Source organism: Carcharodon carcharias, chromosome 4 (genome assembly GCF_017639515.1).
Source record: "Carcharodon carcharias isolate sCarCar2 chromosome 4, sCarCar2.pri, whole genome shotgun sequence".
In the NCBI taxonomy this organism is placed as follows: Eukaryota; Metazoa; Chordata; class Chondrichthyes; order Lamniformes; family Lamnidae; genus Carcharodon; species Carcharodon carcharias.
The window spans coordinates 190,653,494-190,667,738 of NC_054470.1; the positions used below are offsets into that span (position 1 = coordinate 190,653,494).

The 14,245-nt window shown below is 45.5% G+C and overlaps 1 protein-coding gene across 1 annotated transcript in view; it reads right to left on the reverse strand.

Moving 5' to 3' along the window:
- cfap99 (cilia and flagella associated protein 99) overlaps window positions 1–14,245 on the reverse strand; it is a 155,047-nt gene that overhangs the window by 50,986 nt on the left and 89,816 nt on the right. The gene's annotated exons all lie outside the window — the stretch shown is intronic.

Consider the following 14,245-nt stretch of genomic DNA (forward strand, 5'->3'; position numbering starts at 1 on the left):
AAACTGAAGAACGACAGAAAGGAGGATGAATTAGAGTGGGATAATTACAGTTAAATCAAGCGCTGGAAGAGAAGTAAAAGGAAGGAAAAAATTGAATGAAGGGAGAGAGAAAAGAGACAGAAAGAAAAAGTTAGAATAAGGTAGAAATGTTAAGATTAAACTTTTTAAAATTTCTAACAAAAATTTACGACATGTTGGAGTGAGACTCAACAATTTATATTGTTCTTTTTGTGGGCTGGAGAGATTGATCATGTCATTAAAAACATACATGCAATGTAACTCTAAGTCCTAACTTTGGCAAATTTAATGGAAAATGTGCAAATACAGCAAATTTTAAAATTTCTCAGGTAGGTTAATGGGTGTGATGTCATTGGTGTGAAGTAAATGGAGGAGTACTAGAGATTCATAACTCACTGCATATCCCTTCAGCCCCTGAACTCGCTGGCTGCACATTAATAGCAGCACTTTGTTGTCAATATGTCATTATGTGCCCAGGAAGATTTGGCTCTGTAATACTGAAGAGCTGTTTGGAACTATCCTCCCAAGTCAGAAATAACATTATAGCCTCAGAATCCTTCTCTGTTGCCTACTATTATTATTTATAATGTATTATTTTCTATTTAAAGTGGAATTTGTATTCAGATTTTGTTCAACTTATTTGTTGGCAGTATGGGTGCCAACTGTCAGTACGGATGCCAAGTTCCAATGTGTCCCACAATAGGTCTTCCTTTGTGCTAGGTATGACTCCAGCCAATGGAGATTTTACCCCCTGTTTCCCATTGACTTTAGTTTTGCTAGGGCTCCCTAATGCCACACAAGGTCAAATGCTGCCTTGATGTCAAGGGCAGTCACTCTTTTCTCACCTCTTGAGTTCAGCACTTTAGTCCATGTTTGAATCAAGGCTGTAATGAGATCAGGAACTGACTGGCCCTGGTGGAACCCAAACTGGGTGTCAGTGAGCGGGTTACTGCTAAGCAGGTGCCGCTTGATAGCATTGTTTCCATCACCTTACCACTGATCGAGAGTAGACTGATGGATTGGTAATTGGCTGGGTTGGATTTGTCTTGCTTTATCTGGCAGGACATACCTGGGCAGTTTTCCACATTGCTGGGTAGATGCCAGTGTTGCAGCTGTACTAGAACAGTGTGGCTAAGGGAGCAGCAAGTTCTGGTGTGCAAGTCTTCATACTATTGCCAGAATACTGTCAGGGCCCGTAGCCTTTGCAGTATCTAGTGCTTCTTGATGTCACGTGGAGTGAACTGAATTGACTGAAGACTGGCATCTGTGATGCTAGGAACCTCTGTTGCAAATGCTTCGGCCTTATCTTTTGCACTGATGTGCTGGGCTCCTCTTCCTCCAGTGAGTTGTAAATTGTCCACTGCAATTCACAACTCAATATGGCAGGACTTTTTAAAAAATTTGTTCATGGAATGGGGACGTTGCTGTCCCTCATTTATTGCCCATCCCTAATTAACCTTGAGAACTGAATGGCTTGCTAGGCCATTTCACAGGGCATTTGAGAGTCAACCATATTGCTGTGGCTTTGGAGTCACATGTAGACCAGGCTGGGTAAGGATCGCAGATTTCCTTCCCTAAAGGGCATTATTGACCCAGATGGGTTTTTATGGCAATCAACAATAGTTTCATGGTCATCATTAGATTTTATAAAATTCAAATTTCACCATTTGCCATGGGGGGATTTGAACCTGCATCCCCAGAGCATTACCCTGGGTCTCTGGATTACTAATCCAGTGACAATATCACTACACCACCACTTCCTGCTAAGCAATGATTGGATCTGATCCATTGATTGTGAATTGCTTAGCTCTGTCTAACACTTGGTGCTTATGCTGTTTGGCACACACGTATTTCTGTGTTGTAGCTTCACCAGGATTTTAAAAATTCATTCATGTGATGTGGGCTTCACTGGCTGGGCCAGCATTTATTACCCATCCCTAACTGCCCTTGAGAAGATGGTAGTGAGCTACCTTCTTGAACCGTTGCAGTCCATGCGGTACAGGTACATCCACAGTGCTGACACCTCATTTTTAGGTATGCCTGGTGCTGCTCCTGGCATGCTCTCTGCCCTCTTCATGGAATCAGAGTTGATCCCTGGTCTTGGTAGTAATGGTAGATTGGGAAATAAGCTGGGCCATGAGATTACAGATTGTGGTTGAGTACAATTCTGCTGCTGATGGCCCAAAGCACCTCGTGGATGCCCAGTCTTGACATGCTGGATCTGTTCGAAATCTATCCCAATTAGCATGGTGATAGTGCCACACAACACAGTGGAGGGTATCCTCAATGTGAAGATGGGATTTGTCTCCACAAGGACTGTGCAGTGATCACTCCTACCGGCACTGTCGTGGACAGATGCATCTGCAGCAGGCAGTTTGGTGAAGATGATGTCAAGTATGGTTTTCCCTCTTGTTGGTTCCCTCACATAAGAATATAAGAACATAAGAAATAGGAACAAGAATAGACCATTCGGCCCCTCAAGCCTGCTCTGCCATTCAATAAGATCATGCCTGATCATCTTGTGTTTCGATTTCCACTTTCCCATCTAACCCCGATAACCTTTGATTCCCTTGCCTAACATGAACCTATTCACCTCTGCCTTAAAAATTTTCAATGACCCCGCCTCCACCACTTTCTGAGGCAAAGAATTCCAAAGTAACACAACACTCTGAGAGAAAAAAATTCTCCTCATCTCTGTCCTAAAAGAGCGACCCTAATTTTAAAACAATGTTCCCTAGTTCTGGATTCACCTACAAGAGGAAACTTCCTTTCTACATCCACCTTGTCAAGGCCATTCAGGATCTTGTATACTTTAATCAAATCACCCATCACTCTTCTAAACTCCAGTGGAAACAAGCCCAGCTCACCACCTGCCACAGACTCAGTCGAGCAGCTTAGGACTCGGCCAGCTTGGACAGTAGTAATGCTACCAAGCCACTCTTGGTGATGGACATTGAAAGTACACTCTGTCCCCATGCTGCCCTCAATGCTTCCTCCAAGTGGTGTTCAACATAGAGGAGCACTGATTCACCCGCTGAGGGGGGATGGTACATGGTAACCAGCAAGAGGTTTCCTTGCTCAAGTCTGACCTGGTGCCATGAGACTTCATGGGGTCTGGAATCGATGTTGAGGACTCCCAGGGCTGTCATTAGAGAGTCATCATTTGTCAAGTCAATTCACAAAAGGAAATTCAGGTTGTTACATCATCATTGATGTTTTAGTGAGAAATAATCTGCAGTCAATTTCCAGCGAAATCTACATTCATTTCTTAATTATAATACAATTATTGATTTCCTTCAGCACTGAGATAGTTAACCAAAGGGTATCTTTCTGTCACTTTTATGTTTGTGTGGGAGGGCTGAGGTGAGGTAGAAAGGACCGTTCGAGGGCAGGTCGTGGGCCTCAGGAGTGCGATGCAGCGGAGAGGAGTGCTCCTGCCTCCACATGAAACTTGGAAATTAGAAATCTTAATGGTGGTGACCGCTCGTTAAACTACACCTAAGCAACAACACTCTGAGCTGAACAGGTGGGATGCTGACTCCAGTCTGATCACTGACCCTAGAGGTGGTGGGTTGAGGAGGTCCAATCCCCAACCCTGGGAAGACTTTGTATGTGAATGAGAGCTTGTAGTGGGGTTCCCCAGGGGTCAATGTTGGGACCCTTGCTTTTCCTGATATACATTAGTGATCTAGACCTTGGTTTATAGGGCACAATTACAAAGTTTGCAGATAGTAAAAAGTTTGGAAGCATTGTGTACTGTGAGGAGGATAGTGGGACATATACACCTTGGTGCAATGGGCGGACAGGTGTGCGATGAAGTTTAATGAGGAGAATGTGAAGTGATTCATTTTGGTAGGAAGAACATGGAATATCAAATAAAGGGTACAACTCTTAAAGGGGTGCAGGAGCAGAGGGACCTGGATGTATATGTGCATAAGTCATTGAACGTGGCAGGACAGGTTGAGAGAGCAGTTAATAAAGCATACAGTATTATGTGAGTTATTAATAGAGGCATAGTGTACAAGAGCAAGAAGGTTATGTGAATTGGTATAAGTCACTAGTTCAGCCTCAGTTAGAGTATTATGTCCAGTTCTGAGTACCGTACTTTTGGAAGGTTGTGAAGGCATTAGAGAGGGTGCAGAAAATATTCACAAGAATGGTTCCAGGAATGAAGAACTTCAGTTATGAAGGTAGATTGCTGAAGTTAGGACTGCTTTCCTCAGAGGAAGGAAGATTGAGTGGAGATTTGATACAGGTATCCAAAATCATGGGGGGTCTGGACAGAGTAGTTAGGGAGATACTTGTCCCACTCGTGAAAAAAATCAAGAATGAGGGGCAACAGATTTAAAGTAATCAGTAAAACTAGCAAAAATGATATGGGGAGAAACGTTTTTTTTCACAGTGAGTGATGAGGATTTGGAATGCACTGTCTGAGAGTATGGTGGAGGCAGCTTCAATTGAAAGATAATTACATTGTTATCTGAAAAGGGAGCATGTGCAGCCTTACAGAGAGAAGGTGGGGGAATGGTACTGGGTGAACTGCTCATTGGAGAGCTGGTGCAGACACGATGGGCCAAATGGCCCCTTTCTGCGCCGTAACAATTCTGTGATGGGGGAGTGGAGGGGGGGCAAGGGAGTCCGGGGTGGGGGCAAGTACTTATATGTACATACGAATTAGGAGCAGGTGTAGGCCACGAGCCTGCTCCGCCGTTCAATAAGATCGTGGCTGATCTGAATGTAACCCCAACCCCACATTCCTGCCTGCCCCGATAACATATCACTGCCTTTTTATTCAGGAATCTATCTAGCTCTGCCTTAAAAATATTCAAAGACTCTGCTTCCACTGCCTTGGCAGGAAGAGGGTTTCAAAGATTAACAACACTCTGAATGAAAAAAATTTCTCCTCATCTCTGTCTTAAATGAGCGACGACTTATTTTTAAACAGTGACCCCTAGTTCTAGATTCTCCCACAAGAGGAAACATCCTCTCCACATCCATCCTATCTAGACCACTCAGGACCTTAAAGGTTTTAATTAAGTCGCCTTTTACTCTTCTAAATTACAGTGGATACGAACCTAACCTGTCCAGCCTTTCCTCAAAGGACAACCCATCCATTCTTGGTATTAGTCAATAAATCTTCTCTGAACTGCTTCTAATGCATTTGCATCTTTCTTTAAATAAGGAGACCAGTACTATACATAATACTCCAGATGTGGTCTCACCAATGCCCTGTACAACTGAAGCATAACCTCCCTACTTTTGTAGTCAATTCCCCTCAGAATAAATGATTACATTCTATTAGCTTTCCTCATTACCTGCTGTACCTGCATACTAACCTTTTGTGATTCATGCACTAGGACACCCAGATCCCTCTGAATCTCAGAGCTCTGCAATCTCTCACCATTTAGATAATAAGCTTCTTTTTTATTTTTCCTGCCAAAATGAACAACTTCACATTTGCCCACATTACTCCATTTGCCAGATCTTTGCCTACTCACTTAACCTATCTATCGGCGGAATTTTCTGCACCCGCTGCAAGTCTGGGATGCCGCCTCGCCCGCAGCGGGTCCTGCCTGCGACAGGGCCGGAAAATCCCGGCCTACGTCACATTTATAATCTCCTTATGTCCTCTTCACAATTTACTTTCCTACCTATCTTTGTGTCGTCAACAAATTTAACAACCATTCCTTTGATCCTTTCATCCAAGACATTTATATAAATGGTTAAAATTTGAGGCCCCAGCATTGATCCCTGTGGCACACCACTTGTCACATCCTGCCAACCAGAAAAAGACCCTTTACGCCAACTTTATGCTTCCTGTTAGCTAACCAATCTTCTATCCATGCCAATATATTATCCCCTAACCATGAGCTTTTATTTCCTGCAATAACCTTTGATGTGGCACTTCATCAAATGCCTTCTGGAAATCTAAGTATAGTACATCCACCAGTTCCCCTGTATCACAGTACATGTGACTCCTTCAAAGAACTCCAATAAATTGGTTAATCGTGGTTTCTCTTTTATAAAACCACATTGACTCTGCCTGATTGCCTTGAATTCTTCTGAGTGCCCTGCTATAACATCTTTAATAATAGCTCCTAACATTTTCCTTATGCCAGATATTAGGTGAACTGGCCTTTGGTTTCCTAATTTCTGTCTTCCTCCCTTTTTGAATAAGGGAGCTATATTTGCTATTTTCCAATCTAATGGAACCTTCCCCAGGATCTGAGGGCAGAAGTTTTCACTTGGCAGGCAGGCACGTGCCCAACACGCTCAAGCGTGAAATAGCACATGGTGATGTCAGGCGAGTGTCCTGACGTCATCACGCACTCGTGCAATATTTCCATCAGCGAGCAGCGCCTTATTAAGGCCATTAATGTTGCAATTACTGGAGATTTTTCGTTGCCCGTCCAACATTACAATCAGCCAGGCGGCCTTTGCCTTTTTGAAGGAACCTCATCCAGGGGTGGGATGAGGTTTCCGAGAGTAATTCAAAAAAAGATAAAAACGTTTGGATAGAATTTTCAGCATCCATATGTTTAGGTAACCCATTCTGATGTGTGGACATTTTTTTCAGCATTTTAAAATCTTTATTTTTGGCTTTTGGATTCTTCAGCTCCCTGAGGCAGCCCTCTGCCTTCAGGCAGCTTTCTGTGAGTGCACCCCTGCACCTGTGCTGTCTTCAGTGCTCGCCTTCCTCCCGCCCCTATCCCGGCAGCGCTGAGCATTTCAGTGTGCCTTTCACTTTGGCTGGCCATTAATTGGCCAGCCAATGTGAAATCACGGTCGGGATCGTGCAGCGGCCTGTTTCCCATCTGCTCCTGGACCCGTTGACTGTGCCCGCATGTCCAACTCAAAATCCTGCTGTAGGGAATTTTGGAAAATTAAAACCAATGGATCAATTATCTCACTAGCCACTTCTTTCAAGACCTTAGGGTAAAGTCCATCTGGACCTGGGTATTTGTCAGCCTTCAGCCCCAACAATTTGCTCAATATCACTTCCCTAGTGATTATAATTTTTCCGAGTTCCTCCCTCCCTTCCATTTCCTGATTTACAGCTATTTCCGGGATGTTACTTGTGTCCTTTATAGTGAAGACCAAAGCAAAACACCTGTTTAATTCATCCACCATCTCCCTACTTTCCATTATCAATTCCCCAGACATACTCTCTACAGGACCAATGCTCACTTTGTTAAAAACAAAAAACTGTGGATGCTGGAAATCCAAAACAAAAACAGAATTACCTGCTCACTTTGTTAATTCTTTTCTTACTTAAATATCTATAGAAACTCTTACTATCTGTCGTTATGTTACTAGCTAGCTTTCTCTCATACACTAATTTTTCCTCCTTATTAATCTTTTTGTCATTCTTTGCTGTTATAGACTCATAGATGTTTACAGCACAGAAGGAGGCCATTCAGCCCAGCATGTCTGCGCTGGTCAAAAAAGATTTGACTACACTAATCCCATTTTCCAGCACTTGGCCCATAGTCCTGGAGGCTATGGCAATGCAAGTGAATATCAAAATACTTCTTAAACGTTACGAGAGTTTCTGACTCAACCACCCTTTCAGGCAGCAAGTTCCAGACTCCCACCACCCTCTGGGTGAAAAGATTTCTCCTCAACTCCTCTCTTCGCCTTCTACCTCTTACCTTAAATCTATGCTTCCTGGTTATTGACCCCTCCATTAACAGAAAAAGTGCCTTCCTATCCATCCTATCTATGCCCCTCATAATTTTATACCATTCTATGAAGTCCCCTCTCAACCTTTGTTGCTCCAGGGAAAACAACCCCAGCCTATCCAATATTCCCTCATAGCTCAGACACTCCAGTCCAGGCAGCATCCTGGTAAATCTCCTCTGCACCCTCTCTAGTGCAATCACATCCTTCCTATAATGTGGTGACCAGAACTACATGCAGTAGTCCAGTTGTGGCCTAACCAGCGTTTATACAATTCCAGCATAACCTCCCCGCTCTTGTATTCTACGCCTCGGCTAATAAAGGCAAGTATCCCATATGCCTTCTTAACCACCTTATCTACTTGCCCTGCTACCTTCAGGGATCTATAGGTATGCACACCAAGCTCCCTCTGATCTTCAGTACTTTCCAGGGTCCTACCATTCATAGTGTAATCCCTTGCCTTGTTAGCCCTCCCCACGTGCATTACCTCACACTTTTTCGGGTTGAATTCCATTTGCCACTGCTCTGCCCACCTGACCAGCCCATTGATATCATCCTGCAGTTTATGGCTGTCCTTCTCACTATTTACCACCATTCAATTTTCATGTCATTCACGAACTTCTTGATCATCCCCCTACATTTAAGTCCAAATCACTTACATACACCACAAACAGCAAGGTCCCCAGCACCGAGCCCTGTGGAACCCCACTGGAAACAGACTTCCAGTCACAAAAACATTCCTCTGCCATCACCCTCTGCTTCCTGCCTCTCAGCCAATTTTGGATCCAACGTGCCACTTTGCTTTGGATCCCATGGGCTGTTACTTTCTTGACCAGTCTGCCATGAGAGAGCTTATCAAAAGGCTTGCTAAAGTCCATGTAGATCACATCAAATGCATTACCCTCATCAACACTCCTGGTTACCTCCTTAAAAAAATTGATCAAATTTGTCAAACACGACCTTCCCTTCACAAATCCATGCTGACTATCCCTGATTAATCCATGTCTCTCCAAATGCAGAGATGTTCTGTCCCTCAGAATTCTTTCTAGTAACTTCCCCACCACAGATGTTAGACTGACTGGCCTGTAATTTCCTGATCTATCCTGTCCTCCCTTTTTTAATAATGGCACACGTTAGCAGTCCTCCAGTCCTCTGGCACCTCACCTGTGACCAGAAAGGATTTGAAAATTACTGCCAGGGCCCCTGATATCTCTCCTGTTGCCTCCCTCAACAGCCTGGGATACATCTCATCCAGGCCTGTGAACTTATCCACTTTTAATGCTGCTAAACCTGCTAGTACCTTTTATCTTTCTATATAATTTCCTCTAATATTTCACAGTCCTCCACCTTGATGTCTATACCTGCGTCGTCCTTTTCCATTGTGAAGAACATTGCAAAGTATTCATTGAGGACTGTATCCACATCTTCCGGGTCCACACACAGATTACCTCTGTTGTCCCTAATTGGCCCTACCCTATCCGTAGTTATTCTCTTGCTCTTTATATATTTTAAAAATCCCTTTGGGTTTTGCTTTATTCTACCCACCAATGTTTTCTCATGCACTCTCACAGCTTTCCTAATTTCCTTTTTAAATTCCTCTCTGCACTTTTTATACTCCTCTAAGGACTCTGCTATATTGAGCCCTCAGTATCTCCCATAAGCTTCTCTTTTTTTCTTAATCCTAACCTTTATGTCCCCTGACGTCCAGGGTTCTCCTGACTTGGTCCCCCCTTCATCTTTACGGGAACATATTTGCCATGTACTCTCGCTATTTCCTCCTTGAATGCCCCCCACTGCTCTGACACAGTTTTATCTGCAAGTAGCTGCTCCCAGTCTACTTGGGCCAAATCGTATCTCATCTTAGTAAAATTAGCCCTTCCCCTGTTTAGAACTTTTATTCCCGGTCCAACCTTATCCTTTTCCATAACTATCCTAAATCTAACTGAGTTGCGGTCATTATCTCCGAAATGCTCCCCTACTGATAGGCCTTCCACCTGCCTGGGCTCATTTCCGAATATTAGGTCCAGAATTGCCCCCTCCCTTGTTGGACTTTCTACATACTGGCTAAAAAAGTTCTCCTGGATGCAACTTAAGAATTTTCTCCCTCCCTACATTGCACATTAAAACTATCCCAGTTAATATTTGGGTAATCAAAACCCCCTACTATTATTGCCCTATTATTCTTATACTTCTCTGAAATTTGATTACATATTTGATCCTCTATCTCTCCTTGGCTGTTGGGGGCCCAAAGTACACACCCAACAGTGTGTTTGCCCCTTTTGTGTTTTTTACTTCTACCCTTATGGCTTCATTTGCTGATCCTTCCAAGATATCATCCCTCCTCACTGCTATAATTGATTCCTGGATCAATATTGCAACCCCCCTCCTCTTCTATCCCCATTTCTATCTCATCTGAATACCCTATAACCAGGAATATTGAGCTGCCAATCCTGCCCTTCTTTTAGCCAAGTCTCAGTCATAGCTGTATCATCATACTCCCATATGTCTATCTGTGCCCTTAGCTTGTCTGTCTTATTCCTCAGGCTCCTTGCACTAAAATATATTCCATTTAGCCTTGCGAAACTCACCTCTTTCTTATCTAGCCTATGTTTCCTCTGCCTTCCAGACTCACTTACTAGTGTTTTAACTCCTAATACCATCTCAGCTTCTATCCCCTCTGAACTACTTTTCAGGATCCCATCCACCTGTCAGTTTAGTTTAAATCCACCCCTATGCCAACTATCCTAATGCTAACAGCATTAGCAAACCTTCCCATGAGGATGTTAGTCCTGTTCCTGTTCAGATGTAACCCATCCAACTTGTACAGGTCCCACCTCCCCCAGAAATGGTCCCAATGCCCCAGGAATCTAAAGCCCTCCCTCCTGCACCATTTCTCCATTCACGCATTCATCTGCTCTATCCTTCCATTCCTATACTCACTACTGCGAGGAATCTGGAGATTACTACCTTTGAAGTCCTGCTTTTCAATTTCCTACCTAACTCCCTAAAGTCTGCTTGCAGGACCTCATTTCTCTTTCTTCCTATGTCATTGCTCCCATGACCTCTGACTGTTCACCCTCCCCGTTCAGATTTCCCTGCAGCCATTCCATTACATTCTTGACCCTGGCACCCTGGAGGCAACATACCATCCTGCAGTTACATCTATGGCTCCAGAAGCACCTGTCTACTCCCCTCACTAAAGAATCCCCTACCACTATTACCATTCCACACTTCTTCCTCCTGCCCTGAGCAGCTGGACCACCCAAAGTGCCATGGCCTTTGCTCTGGTTGGCCTCCACGGAAGAACCGGCATTCTCACCATTTTCCAAGGCCGAAAAAGGGTTTGTGAGCAAGATGCACTCGGGGGATTCCCTCATTCCTGGTGCAGACTCGATGGGCTGAAGGGTCTCTTTCTGTGCTGTAGACCCCTATGACTCTATGACTATCTGCTTGGTCCCCTTCTTCTGTCTGGTGGTCACCCATTCCATCTCTGATTGTACTTCCTTAAGCTGCGGGGTGACCACCTCCTTAAGTGTGCTATCCATGAACCTCTGAACCTCGTGAATGCACCATAATGCCCCCAGCTGCCGCTCTAGCTCCAAAACCCGGAGCTTAAGTTGCTCCAGTCGGAGGCACCTCCTGCACACATGGTCTTCCAGACCACCAGGAGCGTCTGGTATTTCCCACATAGTGCAGGATGTGCAAATCACAGGACTGAGCTCCCCATACGGATCTTAACTAAATAGAATATGGACTCTTACTTTTATTTTACCCTTACTCCTATGTGAGTATAGACTAGAAGCTAGATCCTCTAGAAAGACTAGATCCTGTAGGTGCTACTAGCTGCCTGTCCCAGGGTCCTCCTCTTACACTTTCCTCTAGGCGCTGCTAACTGCCTGTCCCAGGGTCCTCCTCTCACACTCTCCTCTAGGTGCTGCTGACTGCCTGTCCCAGGGTCCTCCTCTCACACTCTCCTCTAGGTGCTGCTGACTGCCTGTCCCAGGGTCCTCCTCTCACACTCTCCTCTAGGTGCTGCTGACTGCCTGTCCCAGGGTCCTCCTCTCACACTCTCCTCTAGGTACTGCTGACTGCCTGTCCCAGGGCCCTCCTCTCACACTCTCCTCTAGGTACTGCTGTCTGTCCCAGGGTCCTCCTCTCACACTCTCCTCTAGGTGCTGCTGACTGTCCCAGGGTCCTCCTCTCACACTCTCCTCTAGGTGCTGCTGACTGTCCCAGGGTCCTCCTCTCACACTCTCCTCTAGGTACTGCTGACTGTCCCAGGGTCCTCCTCTCACACTCTCCTCTAGGTGCTGCTGACTGTCCCAGGGTCCTCCTCTCACACTCTCCTCTAGGTGCTGCTGACTGTCCCAGGGTCCTCCTCTCACACTCTCCTCTAGGTACTGCTGACTGCCTGTCCCAGAGTCCTCCTCTCACACTCTCCTCTAGGTGCTGCTGACTGCCTGTCCCAGGGTCCTCCTCTTACACTCTCCTCTAGGTGCTGCTAACTGCCTGTCCCAGGGTCCTCCTCTCACACTCTCCTCTAGGTGCTGCTAACTGCCTGTCCCAGGGTCCTCCTCTCGCACTCTCCTCTAGGTACTGCTGAATGCCTGTTCCAGGGTCCTCCTCTCACACTCTCCTCTAGGTACTGCTGAATGCCTGTTCCAGGGTCCTCCTCTCACACTCTCCTCTAGGTACTGCTGAATGCCTGTTCCAGGGTCCTCCTCTCACACTCTCCTCTAGGTACTGCTGAATGCCTGTTCCAGGGTCCTCCTCTCACACTCTCCTCTAGGTGCTGCTGACTGCCTGTTCCAGGGTCCTCCTCTCACACTCTCCTCTAGGTGCTGCTAACTGTCCCAGGGTCCTCCTCTCACACTCTCCTCTAGGTACTGCTGAATGCCTGTTCCAGGGTCCTCCTCTCACACTCTCCTCTAGGTACTGCTGAATGCCTGTTCCAGGGTCCTCCTCTCACACTCTCCTCTAGGTGCTGCTGACTGTCCCAGGGCCCTCCTCTCACACTCTCCTCTAGGTACTGCTGAATGCCTGTTCCAGGGTCCTCCTCTCACACTCTCCTCTAGGTGCTGCTAACTGCCTGTCCCAGGGTCCTCCTCTCACACTCTCCTCTAGGTACTGCTGAATGCCTGTTCCAGGGTCCTCCTCTCACACTCTCCTCTAGGTGCTGCTAACTGCCTGTCCCAGGGTCCTCCTCTCACACTCTCCTCTAGGTGCTGCTGACTACCTGTCCCAGGGTCCTCCTCTCACACTCTCCTCTAGGTGCTGCTGACTGTCCCAGGGTCCTCCTCTCACACTCTCCTCTAGGTGCTGCTGACTGCCCATCCCAGGGCCCTCCTCTCGCAGTCTCTTCTAGATGTGGCTGGCTGCCTGTCCCAGGGTCCTCCTCTGGCACATTCCTCTTTATATTCTTTACATGTTCTTTATATTCTTTCCAATTTTCTGACCTGCCACCCATCTTTGCGTAATTATATGCTATTTCTTTAAGTTTGATACTGACTTTAACTGTTTTAGTTAATCACAGATGAAGGGCCCTCCCCTTGGAATTTTTCTTTCTCATTGGAATGAATATATTCTGTGTATTCTGAAATATCCCTTTAAATGTCTGCCATTGAACTTCTGTTAATATATCCCTTAACCTCACTGCCTGTTCACTTTAGCTACCAAATGAAGTTAAGGGATATGTCAATAGAAGTTCAGCTCCTGCTCTTTCTGGGCCATGGGCAGTGCTGTAAATGCACTAACCTTCTCTTTGAAGCTGTCCTTGCCTTCCTTCAGCCTTCCACTGTAAAACCTGCAAAGCAGATTAAATCAGAGGCTGCCCATCCTTTGTACCCGTAAAATCTGGAAGTTGACAGGTTGGAGCCAGCTCCCTGTTGCTCTCAGAATTTCTCCCAATTTTCCCCTACTCGCACCCAACCCCATGTTAAGATCCACCACCAATACCCTTCCTTTCCTGTCTTTGTCTACTTCTCCCACATAGATGTTAGCAGATAGAACTTTCATAGAGTGCACAACTTGTTCCAGTGCTTTCACCAACACAATCCTTCAAGCCCATCTCTGAATAGAAACAAATATTTCTAAGAGGCATTTCTGTTTGAGTGCAGCAGGCCATATATAGAAGAGTCCTTGAAGGCTAGAATGGGGCTGCAGCTAGCTCCTAAAAACTGCAGCAGTTCTTTGCGAAGCTATGCCTTGTTTATTTTTCAGGAGCCTATTGCTGACTTTTGGACCCTGGAAAGAAATAGGATTTCTTTTAGGCTCATTCTTGTTTTTTGGGATGAGGAAGAAGGGGTGGAGGATCAGGAGGAGAAGCCAGAATGCTCAGACACCTCAAGTGACATTCGCATCCTATTCATTTACACAAAAAGGGTCATGAAAATCTGCAACTCTCTCCTCCAAAAGGCTGTGGATGCTGGTTTAATTGAAATTTTCAAGAGTGCGTTTTAACAGATTTTTGTTCAGCAAAGGTAGCAAGGGATATGCAGCAAAGATAGGTAAATGGAGTTGAGATACAAATCAAGGGTCTGAACGTCCT